The sequence below is a fragment of the Nansenia antarctica genome (genome assembly GCF_963989245.1).
Source record: "Nansenia antarctica genome assembly, chromosome: 3".
Lineage (NCBI taxonomy): Eukaryota > Metazoa > Chordata > Actinopteri > Argentiniformes > Microstomatidae > Nansenia > Nansenia antarctica.
This window is the reverse complement of record NC_137688.1, coordinates 51,587,933-51,602,493: the sequence shown is the minus strand read 5'-3', so window position 1 is coordinate 51,602,493 and position 14,561 is coordinate 51,587,933.

Genomic DNA, 14,561 nt, shown 5'->3' with positions numbered 1-14,561 from the left:
TCAGAATATGCCTGGATATTTGTAAGAACTCTCGCGAGATTTATCAGACTAAACCTGGATTTTCCCTTTAGCGATGTTGATGGAATACCCCCCGGATGTCACTACGGTGGCCTGTACACAATACCAATAATACCACAGTTCACATTTAGACCAATCAGGAGCCCTTGTGTCACGTCGTCAACTGAATGTCATTAATCTGATTTTGGATCAGCGGTTAGAGAGAGATGGGCGTGGATTTAGGTGCACTTTTAGTCAACATCCATTATAGCGCTGATCTAGGATCAAATATATTTTAATCAGCAACATTTTTTTTATTTTTATTTTTATTTTTGAGAATTTTTTTTTTTTTTGTGGACTGAATCAATTCGTGGCGGAGGAAATTCCATCGTGGCGGCCCGCCACCAATAAATGCATGTAGAGGAAACACTGGGGGTGGGAAGACGAGAGAAGGAGAAGAAGAAGAGAAGGAGAGGTACGGTAGGTAGATGTGTAGAAGCACAAACTGTATGTGGAGAGAAGGGTGGAGAGAGAGAGGTGGAGAGAAGGGTGGAGAGGTAGAGAAGGGTGGAGAGGTAGAGAAGGGTGGAGAGGTAGAGAAGGGTGGAGAGAGAGAAGGGTGGAGAGAAGGGTGGAGAGAGAGAAGGGTGGAGAGAAAGGTAGAGAAGGGTGGAGAGGTAGAGAAGGGTGGAGAGAAGGGTGGAGAGGTAGAGAAAGGTGTAGAGAAGGGTGGAGAGGTAGAGAAGGGTGGAGAGAAGGGTGGAGAGGTAGAGAAGGGTGGAGAGACGGGTGGAGAGGTAGAGAAAGGTGTAGAGAAGGGTGGAGAGAGAGAGAAGGGTGGAGAGAAGGGTGGAGAGAGAGAGAAGGGTGGAGAGGTAGAGAAGGGTGGAGAGAAGGGTGGAGAGAGAGGTAGAGAAGGGTGGAGAGGTAGAGAAGGGTGGAGAGGTAGAGAAGGGTGGAGAGAAGGGTGGAGAGGCAGAGAAGGGTGGAGAGGTAGAGAAGGGTGGAGAGAAGGGTGGAGAGGTTTTACAGCTTGGCAGGAGAGGAGTCATTTCAGGACTATAGCCTCAGGACAGATAACACTGCTTCAGAAAGACAGGATTAGGTGAAGAAGAGAAGGAGGGGTGAAGAGAAGAGAGAAGAGAGTGGAGGTACTAAATCGTCTATTCTCTGCACTACTGAACATGGACTTGCTGCTACATGCTTCACACACACGGTATACAAGAAGAAGAGAAGGAAATGTGTGGAACACACACACACACACGTAGTAAGAGAGGGCAAAGGTTGTGTTAGCTTGGTGTTATGTAGATTTGTGTGTGTGTGTGTGTGTGTCAGATAAGTTAATTCTGTCAGCTGTCAAAGCTTGTGTCAGATCTACAAACCTTTTAAGCATACAGAGCAGAGAGAGAGAAAGAAAGAGAGAGAGAAAGAGGGAGAGAGAGAATGTCAGAGGGAGAGAGAATGTGAGAGGAAGGAGGGAACAACGAAAGTCCCTACAGGAGTGGGAGGTGATGACCAGCCTTTTTCTGCTCTTTCTCTCTCTCTCTCTCCTTCTTTTTGTTCCTCTGTGTTGTTATTGCAGTCATTCTGTTTCTGTTTCTCGCTTTTCTCCTCCTCCAATAGATCTATTGTGTAACTCTGTTATGCTCTGATCTATACTTTCCACTGCTTTCAAGGCAATTTAATGGTCTCATTTTAATAATCTCATATTCTCTTTCCCCAACATTATCTCCTAATACCTCTGTTGTCTTCTATAGCCACTATTTATAAGTTTTGACTTTTGGTATCTCAAACACTATCTATCTGTCCTGTGACTGTTAAGTCGGTTTTGAAAGGGGGTATATTTGTATGGTCGTCTGGACACTTGAAGAGTCTGAAACCGTCCAGAAGTAGGTCAAAGGTTGTTCTTGTCCTCTTCCTGCGTCACCGAAGGATACTTAACTTAATCTAATCTCCTGCAGCGTCAATATGTCGCGGGGGCGCCCATGCTGCGAGTGGACGTGGCTGCGGCTGCGTCTGTGCGTCTCTCTTGGTGTGAACTAAGGTGAGATTAGCGGGTTTGTTGTCCAAGAATAACCTTTCTCTGTCTCCCTCGGGCTACCAATGCAGAGTTCAACAAACTGCCCTCTGTTTGTGTGCATGTGCACGCGTGCATGTGTATATATGTGTGTACACGTATGTGTGCGTGCGTGCGTGTGTGCGGTACACGTGTGTGTATGTGTGTGTGCTCTAGCAGAAGATCATGCATAAACCCTGGTGATTGGTTGTAGGGCTGCAACAACTAATCGATTAAATCGATAATAATCGATAACGAAATTCGTTGGCGACGAATGCCATTATCGATTCGTCGTTTTTTTTTTTTTCTTTTTTTTCTTTTCGGGTTTTGTTTCCATAACAAACCTACTTCCTGTTGACACATGCCACGCTGTCTTGCGGCCGGTGTAGGCATCGCGAATCATAGCGAATCATAGCGCTACCTATGGCCGGAAAGGGCAGAACCTATGACCGGAACCGGAAAAAGTGGGAAAATCCGGTACCTACACCGGCGCGGCGGCTACATTTAAATCATGCTACTCAAAAGCCTTGAGAGTGAAGCTGTCTGCTGTCTGCTGTCAGGACATGCTAGTGAGTTAGCTAGCAGGGTTAGCTCGCTGCTGCCGCTAGCTGACTGTCACTACGCTGCTCGTCCAGCTGTAGTCTGCGTAGCTGTGCTGAGAACCAGAGCACGAACTATGTTTCTATAGAGGAGGGTTACACTAACTATGTTTCTATAGAGGAGGGTTACACTAACTATGTTTCTATAGAGGAGGGTTACACTAACTATGTTTCTATAGAGGAGGGTTACAGCTAACTTCCTATTGTTTTATTATATAAGTCCTGCTGGGCTCAGCCCTTCCATGGTCTCCTGCTCTCCATGCAAATGCGTTAGTGTGAGTTCTGGCGAAGCGTCAGCTAAATGACTGTAATGTAATGCGATAGCCAGTGAGTGTTAGCTGGCTAACGTCAGTGGTAGAGCAGAGGTGATAAGCTAAAAGCTAGCTAGTGGTAGCCTACCAAGCTACCCGTGAGTTAGAGTGAGGCACTGACTGTCGCCCAGCCTATTGTATGGAGTGAGAGGACACATTGCATTGTTTTGGAGCATATTTGTTATATAAAAACATTAGTGTCTTGTCTGTAGCCTATATTGCACTTTGGGTTACTGACCTTTACATTAAGCAAAGTTATTACCTAAAACAATGCATGTATTGAGCTAGAGTTCAACTACTTTATTGAAACAATCTACCGCCATAGTCCATGGCCTGTTGTTAAACCTATTTGATGTAGCAAAGCCTTTTTTATTTATATTATTTTTAATTTTTTATTGATACTTATTCATTTTGCACATGTATATGTATAGGCCTGGCTGATTTAGAAAACATAAAATAAAATTAGCAAAATAAATCATTTAAAAAAAAAAAAAAAAAAAAAACGTTTTTAAAAATCTTCCCCCCCGCTTTTTTTGTATCCGATTAATCGGTTAACCGAAAAATAATCGGTAGATTAATCGATTATCAAAATAATCGTTAGTTGCAGCCCTAATTGGTTGGATATCTGTATGTCATCAAACCGATAGTTGCTGGGTGACTTTTTGATCGCTGCCTGGTAGATGAAAGGCAATATCAGATCCAGAGGAGAGAAGATAGTTGATAGGTTGATGTTAAGCCTTCTTTCTTTACTCAAACTCCATCTATCTCCCTGAGCTCCTAGCTCTTCTGAGGCTTCAGTTACATGTAAGGGAGTCTCTTCCTCTCTCCCTCTCTCTTTCAGGACACTCCCAGTAAATTGAAACTAGCATTCCCTCTCAGAATTCCTAGACTAGCCTCCTCCATGGTTGTATCCATTTCTCCCTGGAGTGTAGCCTGGGAACTGACACACACACACACACACACACACACACACATACACCTACACGTACACACACACACACACACATACACACACACACACATGTACACCTACACACTCACACACACAAACACGCACACACACACACACACACACACAGGTTCTCTACACCTGCTGTTTGCATTGCACATGTGTGTCTATATCTTACATTCTGTCATAAAGACCTGGTGCATTTAGTATTTCATTTCTATGTGGAGGGGAGGGAGAGGGGGAACTCAAACCCACAGCTTGTGAGGTTCTGGGGCTGGGAACTGTCAACGTGGATTGGAAGGAGTATGTTGCACTGGGAAGGCATGATGCACGGTTGAACAGTACCCTGGCTGTTCTGGGGAAGAATCATCCCTTTAAACAGCGGTGGAAAATAGTGGTGGCTAGGGGGGAAGAGATGGGGAGAGTTAAGGGAGAGCAGGACAGAGACAGAAGAAAGGAGGTGGAGAGGGATATCTTGAAGAGAAGAGACATGAAGAGACCTGGAGAGCGGTGGCGGTTGATCTTTGAGGCTAGCGAGACGAGAGGAAAGAGATTAGCTTTGGTTTAAACGTCAAAGGACCTAACGAGCCATGTAAGCGTATGTGTGTGTGTGTGTGGTAGGGCTGGGCAAACGATCAACATTTCTTTTTCGATAATCGCAAGAATTAACGATCAATTATCGATTAATTGATAAGCTTTTTTCTCATTAAAAAAAATAAAAAATAAAAAATAGGGCAGAAATAACAAACATGTTTTCCTTGGGGAAAAACTTTATTTGTGTTGCTATTGCACACATTCATTCATTCACATTCAAACTAGACACTACAGTCAGATAACAATCCTCTTAAACAAGGCAGTAAGTAGCCTAAATTGTTTAACTTAAAAACACATTTTACGTTATAAATAAAAATATAGAAAATAAGTAACTCACCATAGGAGCAGTAAAAAAAACAGTTACTCACAAATAGGAGGATGACTGAAAACGTTAGTGTCCTTAAAAAAATAAAATAAAATACAATTTATTAATGATTATCAAGCAAAATATTTTGTGATAGACCAAGATCCTTATCGATCAATTATCGATCATTGATGCCCACCCCTAGTGTGTGGTGTGTGTGTGTGTGTGTGTGTGTGTGTAAAAGAGAGAGAGAGATGGAGAGAAGAGGAAGACAGAGGGTGGTTAACACTAGAGGCGCAACGTTTTTTTACCTACTAAAGCGCGACGAGGTGTGGAATCACACGGCCACTATTCACAATGGGGGAGTGTGTACTGACCCACAAAAATCGCTGGATGGCGATGTCACGCAAGAAGCGTGAACACGCAACAGAAATACACCGCGGGGGAAACCCGATGTCTTTGTTCATTGATCGGAAACGATCGAGAGCCATCAACCCTCCCCCCACTGCCCGCAGCGCAGAGCGCATGTCTTAGTTGTTATGCATGTTGTATATATATAATAACGTATGCATGTATGTAACGTAAGTGGAGAGGAGATTGATCTAGGCGATTGATCGAGACTGCGGGAGTTTTCATTACTAACGAATGAAAGTTGATTAGCATTATTAAAAAATAACTGTAATATATATTGCAATGTTGTCCCTTTCACACATAGTTCCAAGTAATTTCCTTGGAATCCCAAGCTGTGTTGACCAGGTATCTGTAATGTTCACATTTATATATAACAGTAATAAATATAGCAATAAAAGACAGCGCTGTAAATAGTGTTATTCTTGCACAATTGCACCCACAACGTGCTATTGCCGTCCGGAGTTGATCAGCTCCAGATTGAACCAAGGTTCTTCGCTACAGAAACATTTTCACACAATGACAAACATGTGATGCGTTTTATATTATATTCTTTGAACAACAGAACGGGACAGGCGCCAGAAACTGCCATAATATACCATACATATATCTGCCATATATCGTACCTCCGTTTTATATTGAGAAATATGATGATAAATACATATAGGGCGGAGCTATGATATGTGGTGTGTGGCTAGATATTTTCATGTAGCACTGTGACTGTGCCTATCTGTGGATTATTATTTATAAATAGTGGTCTCCTGAGAGGAGCGAGTCTTGATTTGTTTTATGCAACAAGGAGGAGAAAATGGTTACAGAAACACACCGTTGGGACGTGGTGGAGCGGGGGAAACCCGATGTCTTTGTTCATTGATCGGAAACGATCGAGAGCCATCAACCCTCCCCCCATCAACATCAAGTGATTGTAACTCAGAAGTTTGTAACTTAGAAACGAGTTGTCCCATACAGTGATTTTGTTTGTGCTTGTACTTGTTAGAAACAGAGCCTAGTATGTTTATAACCAAGTGCTTTAGTTGGCGAGCGGACATGCCACATATCATCCCCGTACCTCCATCCCACATGTATTCATCATCATATTTTTCAATATATGTTGTATTGTCTGAATGAACATTTATTTCACCATATTACGTGACTTATGCACCTTAGGTTTTTGTGAACGGGACGATCAGAAAGAGATTAGTTAACCACGAAACAAGGAATGCAAAATCAAAAAAACAACGCATTACATTGGCCGTCCTATTGAGATGCTAACTGTTTACAGATTGAACTCATTATCACTATTAGGCTACCGAGTCTCGATCTCAAATGGCATTCAATTGTCAGGATTCATCTTTGATAAACAATGGCCTACTAATCAATCGTTGATGATTACATAATCAAATGTAGCCCGCAGCGCAGAGCGCATGTCTTATTGAGTACACATTTCACGGCAAGAGAATTCCGATTTGTGGCAAACACCCAACAATTGTTCGTTCACTAAACATTATAACATGAACACAGTGAGGATTCAAACAAACAAAATAATTAATACACATCATTTCATTTATAATGTGCAGTAAACAAACAAAATAATTTATACTCTCTGCAATTGGCTACTATACAATGGTGCCAAAATCAACTATCCAAATATGAATCTGCGTATATCTATGTACAACCTTGTTGTAGCCTATTATTATCATGGTCGACATGAGAATTGTTGGCTACTTCATATCACAACTGAACATTCATATATATAGCCTATAGCATTATTTGAAAATTGACAGCGCTGTACATAGTGTCATTCAATGCACAAGCACGTAATTTCAAACGATTTTGGTCGACAGCGAAATACATTATCAATATCTTATTATCAATTGTCAATATAATCTCTCCCTTCTTCTCCTTACTTTCCTGTCTGTCTTCACTATATCTGGGACTGCCCCACTCAGAAATATCCGTTCGTTATATCGTTGATGATTACAGGTAGGGATGCACCGAACATTCGGCCACCGAATGTATTCGGCCGAATATCGCAAAATAAAGCACATTCGGTATTCGGCCGAATGTGTGAAAACACCGAATGTTTACCACTGAATAGTGGGCGTGTTTTGATGATACTTGCCAGGTCATTCTTAGGGAAGAACTGACGATGAGTGAAGGGAAGTCCAGGGTAGATGTAGACAGAGGGTTGATTGGGAGTGGAGACAGAGGGTTGATTGGGAGTGGAGACAGGTGTGCAGGTTTGTCTGAAGATCTAATTAGCGGGGACAAGCCTCAGCTGCGGCGGAGAGCACGCTGTGCTCGAGCTGTGGGGGCGGGGGAGGGTGTGTGAAGGCCCAGCCGTAACACAAGGGGCCGGTTTCACAGACAAGGCTTAAGCCTAATCCTAGACTAAAAAACATCTTCAATGGAGATTTTACATTGAAAGTGTGATTTAGTCCAGGACTAGGCTTAAGCCTTGTCTCTGAAACCGGCCCTATGTCATTGAACCATACGGACATCAATACTTAAGCCACAACATACAGAATTATCAAAATCCTGTAGCATCTCTTTAAAGAGAGTTCACCTAATTAGTTAACTTGCAATCTTCCAAAGTATTTTGTAATAATATTATCATGGCACATCATTCTTGTTAACACAAGTCATGAATAAAGCTTCGGCCTACATTGATGAAAGATTTTCTTTCAGCAGCTATTCAGGGAAAACAAAAACATTTAATTTGACTGATTTATTTTATTTATTGTGCTTTGTTGGTATAGACTGATGTCTGCTGGAATGTTCAATAAAAGTAATTTTTTTTCAATCTCAATTTCTTTCTTTGAGAAGCATGAATAAAAAGCAAAATGTATTTAGTTTATGCAATGATAAAATGAAAAACTGCCGATACACATTCGGTATTCGGCCAAGTGTTTCCTTAAATTCGGCTTCGGCCTCGGCCAAGAATGTTCATTTCGGTGCATCCCTAATTACAGGCATAATCATCGCCGACATCATTTTATTTGATGTACACATTTCACGGCAAGAGACAGTTTATTCTCCCAACAATTGTTTGTTCACTGCACAACATGAACACAGTGAGGATTCAAACAAACAAAATAATGAATACACTCTGCAACGGGACAGGCGCGAGAAACTGCCGTGGTTGAAACTGCCGTGGTTGAGAGAGTTGAGTACAACTGAGTACAACCTTTCTGGTGGGGGATGGTTTGAAGGGCTTGTTGAAGGAATTGGCATCCTTTGTGTGGTGATCGGAAACGATCAGAAAGAGATAATTGAGAATAAGATGACCCTCCCCCATGCATCAACCATCAATTGTCAGGATTCATCTGTGATAAACAATTGCCTACTAATTACATGCCATTGAATATGTTTGCATATGAACTAGGGATGGGACGATTATCGTTTTTATCGTTAATCGCGATAAAAACACCCGCGATAAAAACACCCGCGATAACTTAATCGTGGAGAATTTTAATTATTTGAATAATCGTCATAATCGTATGTTATGAATAAACTGTGTTTAATAAATGTCTGGCGCTATTTTTCAGCCTAGTCTACATTACTTTTGCAGTCAAGTTAGCGACTGTTACTGTAATATAATTGCAATTCCTCACATGAGCCGCGCGCACAACGGTATGCTCCCCGCGGCTGCTATCAGACTGGCCGCGGGAGTGAGTGTTGAGGGAGAGAGGAGACGGCAACCCTCGCTCGCCATAGACTGTATCCCTACTCGTCTCTCCTGAGCTCGGTTGTAACGTGAACCGTGGAATACAGGATATGTTAGATGCTTTACAATAATTCCCCAAATGACCAGAAAAGGAAGTTAGATTTGTCGCTGGTCGCTTTTGACTAATTAAGTCGCCACGGGGCTCTGGAAGTTGGCAACACTGGGAGTGCGTTCTTTAAACTTCCTTGGGTACGTTAATGAAAGGTGCTGATTGGCCGAAAAGGAATTGCTCTTTCTTAACCCTTAGAGGGCTGGGGCTAGTTGAGCAATTTTTGTCATACTTAGGATTTTGACCTCATATACCACATTAAGGACCCGGATTATGGCCAGAGATATGTGCCACTAGAATCTGAATTTGAATTACTGACTTAAAATGTCCTAAAAATACAACAAAATCTAAGTTAAAGTGATTACAGTGTGTTTTATTGGCATTAAAACATTTTTTATTTTTTTAATTTTTTTTTAATTCTCGCGATAATATCGTGGATCGCGATTATTTTGCCCACGATAATCGTGACATGACATTTTCTAATCGTCCCACCCCTAATATGAACACACTTATTCCTACATTATCAATATCTTATTATCAATTGTCAATACTCTCTCCCTTCTTCTCCTTACTTTCCTGTCTGTCTTCACTATATCTGGGACTGCCCCACTCAGAAATATCCGTTCGTTATATCGTTGATGATTACAGGCATAATCATCGCCGACATCATTTTATTTGATGTACACATTTCACGGCAAGAGACAGTTTATTCACCCAACAATTGTTTGTTCACTGCACAACATGAACACAGTGAGGATTCAAACTAACAAAATAATTAATACACTCTGCAATTGGCTACTACTACAACGTGGTCTACAGTGATATACAAAAAATACATTATATACAATATTATAAATATCAGTTTGTTATATAATATTCGTTGATGAACTACTTTGCTGCGGTACCTATGTAATTCCACACAGCTTGATAGGTACATACTGTGCAGTGTATCATTCATAACTGTACATAGGCTACACATATCATAATATCTTATCACTATTGCATGGAACTTGGGTGAAAAAAAAACCTCAGCTCCAACAAATCTGAAGGGATTGGGAGACATACTGTACAGTTTATCATTTTCATAACTGTCTGTACATATACATATCTTATGTATCACTATTGCTATATATAGCCTATATATAAACACATTATGTTACAAATATCAGTCTTATCCACTGTATCTAATTCAGCACTGAAGCCTGAAGGTTGAGCACAGTGTGTGCCCCCTTGCTACCTCTGCTGATATAAAAGAGAATTGCAGCCTTGGAAAAAAGATGGCAGCCGAATCCCAAGGCACACAGGCACACACAGAAATACTGCAAAATCGCTTTATACTAACTCGATTTTGAAAATGTAAAGATGCTGGGTGGTAGAACGCACATATCTAGGAAAAGTCATGAAAGGAGGGTCCTGACATTTGATCGAGTGCAATGTTAGAATTTTTTTTGTACTCACTGGTGCTGTTTAACACCTCACGGCTTTCCTAGTGTTAAGACCCAAGAGAGTGCGGCAGGTTTGAAGATAAGCGTGGCCGAGCATTCTGGGATTAGAGTGAAGTTCTCTCCAAAATCTTTCAACAGCTATCCCACGACCCCAGGAAGCACAGCTATTCTGTTAGCTCTACCCCTGTACTTCCTGGTCCAGTTGAAAGTTTTGTGTCTGGGTGTGTGTGTGTGTGTGTGTGTGTGTGTGTGTGTGAACATTATTGGCTGGGATGTTAATTGGAAATCTCACATGACTTGTAAAACAGAACAGAGAAACTATTCTGCCTTTACAGCAATGCTTTACTAGGACTTTTCAGTGTGAACCTTTCGTGTGTTTGTGAGTGTGTCTGTGTGTTTGTCTGTCTGTCTGTCTGTGTATATTTCTGTGTGTATGTGTGTGGGTGGGCGTCCATGCATTGTTGTTGCAGCCTTACCAGATCACTTCGGTTTAAATCAAATCAGCTTTTATGTCGCCTAGGGCAATATGCAGTAATGGAGTCTATTCAGCCATGTGTCAAAGAGAGATGACAGATACACACATACACACACACACACACCAACACACACACCTCTCCTCTCATCATCCTCTAATGCAGGAAGCGGCAGCTGATTATCACTTAATCAGGGAAATCTCCCTTCCTGATTAGCACAGCGCTAAAACGCCCTTTGCTTTCAAAGGAGACGCTATCGCTAAAGGCCCTGTCCATTAAAGGGAGAGACGTTTGTTTCAGGCCGTAATTACATCATCATATGGTCCTCAGGAGGTAGGCTAATGAAGACTCACTTTTGTATTCAGCTCTACGGTGGTCTGAGCTGTTATATTAGCCCTCATTATCCCTCTATTCACTGATAGGCTCTTCTGCTGATTTTGCTTTGTTTGCTGAGCGGTTGAGAAGTGAAATAGGGAGCGGATGTCTCAATGTTATGTTATTTATCTGCCCCAATCTGCCCCACCGCCGCCACGGCCTCACACTCGCCACCCCCCCACACTCGCCACGCCCTCACCCTCTCCTAACCCAGATGAGATGAGTGAGTTGGCTGTAAAACTGACCTCCGTGGCTGCAGACGTTCTGTTCTATCTCTGTGCCGAGCGCTCGCAGGCCCTCCTTTTTACGGCTGCAATTACAGCTTTTTGTGCTGCTGCTGCTGGATCAACAAAAGCTGCCTGTTAAACCCTCTTTAGTGGCCCTGTCCCATCTTTTATACCTTCTTTTATACCCTCTCTCTGAGTTTTACGAGTGTTTAGGGCTGAAAGGCCTGCTATCCGAGCCTAGCCGACCCCAGAGCCTCGCATAGCTGCGCTGCCCACGTCACTCCCCCCCCCCCCCCCCCCTCCCTAGCCTTCATTAGTCCTAACGACGCTCACTCAGTTTCTCTAATGAATTCATCAATCAGTGGCGGTGGCCACTTGTATAGCAGGATCGCTCTTGAATTGCACACGTGACAGAAGCACGGTTTACTGCATATGTCAGTGTTCTTCGGCTGCAGTGTGTCATGGCCTTTTGTCCAACTTTTGTGTTATATGAGCTGGGAGGGAGGGAGGGGGGGAGAGAGAGTAGTGGTGGGAGGGAAGGAGAGAGGGGGGTTAGGAAAGTAAGAGAGGGGGAGAGAGAGGGGGAGGCGAGGTGGGAAGGAGAGAGATTATTGAGAGACAAAGCGTTTGTGTACACTCAGGACCTCATCGTTCTGATATTGCACTCCACCTGCACTGTAAATCATGTCTCAAGGGTGAGGTCTGTCCTCATGGCACGCATTAAGCATGCATGCACGCACACACACACACACATGCACAGACACATCCACCGACACACACTACAGATGAAAGATAGGAACCAGCTGTTATGTGAGTTAGATTATATATCTCACCTCAGGCTTCTCAGAGTGACAGTGTAAACTTTCTGTCTTCTACCTGGTCTCTTCTAGTCCAGGTGGAGCGCCTCTCCACCCCATCTGCTGTGTAAAAGCCTCTTCTACCTGCTCTCACCTGGGCCTGTCCTCAATCATGGATCAACAGTCACACACTTAAGGCCGATTGAAGCTTGTGCGTCGAATTTACGCGCGTCTACGCCGTAGCCTACGTAAGGGGTCTCGCACTTAATAGCGATCAAAAAACGTATTTTTGTTATGCTTGTTGTAAAGAAAATGTCTATAATGCATTGAAATGATAGTAAACTAAGATAATAAGATGGTTATCATACATTTTCAAATCTTTATTAATAAGTAATTACAGAAAAGTAAATGACATTTCTGTCATGACTTCCGCATTTACGAGAGAGTCGGAATGTGACGCTACCAAGCGGTCCAATCACAGTTCTTATAGATAACTTAACATTAAATATGTCTATCATAAATATAATTTAAACCCAACGAACAGCCATGGGGCTCCCTGTAACTAATCATTTATTTCTAAATAAACAGGATTGTACATCTCGTAAATGTGAATCGCGCTCCTTATAGGAAGGCTGTGCCTGACGCTTCCATAGGGCGCTCTACTCAAAGCGGCATAATAGCGATTTTTTGGGGTTATGCTTGTTGTAAATAAAAGTTCTATGATGCATTGAAATGACATTAAACTAAGATAATACGATGGTTATCATAATTTTTCAAATCTTTATTAATAAGTAAAGAAAAGTAAATGACATTTCTGTCATGGCTTCCGCATTTTGGCCGACGAGAGAGTCGGAATCTTGTCGGAATCATGTGCTACCAAGCGGACCAATCACTGAGCTTACGGTTGCGTAGAAACTGACGCGTACTTAAATTTTTGGAGAGGTGCGTGTTAATCTACGCCGTAGGCTACGCAAGGCTACGTAGGCTACGCAAGGCTACGCCGTAGCCTACGCCGTCGATTTTACGCAGGAGCTGTGGTATGGAAACCAGAGGAAAGAACCAGAGCTTAGAAACAGTGTGTGAGGTGATGTTGAGGAGAGGTAGGGTTCGGTGATTTTGGGGAGAGGTAGAGCAAGGTGATTTTGAGGAGAGGTAGAGCAAGGTGATTTTGAGGAGAGGTAGAGCAAGGTGATTTTGAGGAGAGGTAGAGCAAGGTGATTTTGAGGAGAGGTAGACTAGAGTGGGTGATAGCTCTGTGGAAGATCCTGTAGATTGAGACAAAGTTGCCTAGATACATGTTTTGTGTCTATCAGCTGGCTGACCTCCCACTGCCTTCAGCAACCTTCACACACACTCACTCTCTCCCTGTCACACTGTGTTAAGACCCAATAATTGAGATTACATTCTGTTATAATAGTTGTGTGTTGTATGTGAGTAGAAACATGTTGTTCTCATACTTTGTTTCTTTTTCTGTGGTATTGTTTTGGCTCTATTGATGATGTCGTCATTCTGTCAGTGTTTTCATACGTGTATTACATGGTGTTACATAGTGTTAGGCAGTGGCGTCGTCAGGTCTGGGCGTCCGTGGCTATAGCCCCAAATGTTTTATAAATAGCCCCGATCTCAAAAGAGAAAATAAATAATAGTTGTTCATATTTGTATCTACTCTAGGTCCCACTAAGTAGTAGGAAGTCTGGGAGTTCAGCTCGATGAGAAACCTTCAGCAAACACACTCCGCTTACCACACAAAGCAGCGCTGGCCCTGTGTTCCCGAGAACCTGACTCTGTGTCCTACATTGTATGTGTGTGTGTGTGCGTGTGTGTGTGCGTGCGTGCGCATGTGTGTCGGTGTGAGGAGATAAAAGCCTGGGTGAAGGAACCGGCCTCTGTTTGTTTTATTGTTTTATATTTATTTATCTATTTGTTTTATTGGCAGCAGCTTCCAACCCTGTTTCCTTCAGACGGGCGTCTAATTAAAATGAGGCATGATTAATTAAGCTGCTAATAAAACAAAAAGAAAAACCTGGAGCTCTAATCAGAGAGAGAGAGAGAGAGAGAGAGAGAGAGAGAGAGAGAGAGAGAGAGAGAGAGAGAGAGAGAGAGAGAGAGGAGAGAGAGAGAGAGAGAGAGAGAGAGAGAGAGATGAGAGAGAGAGAGAGAGAGAGGAGAGAGAGAGAGAGAGAGAGAGAGAGAGAGAGAGAGAGAGAGAGAGAGAGAGAGAGAGAGAGAGAGAGAGAGAGAGAGAGAGAG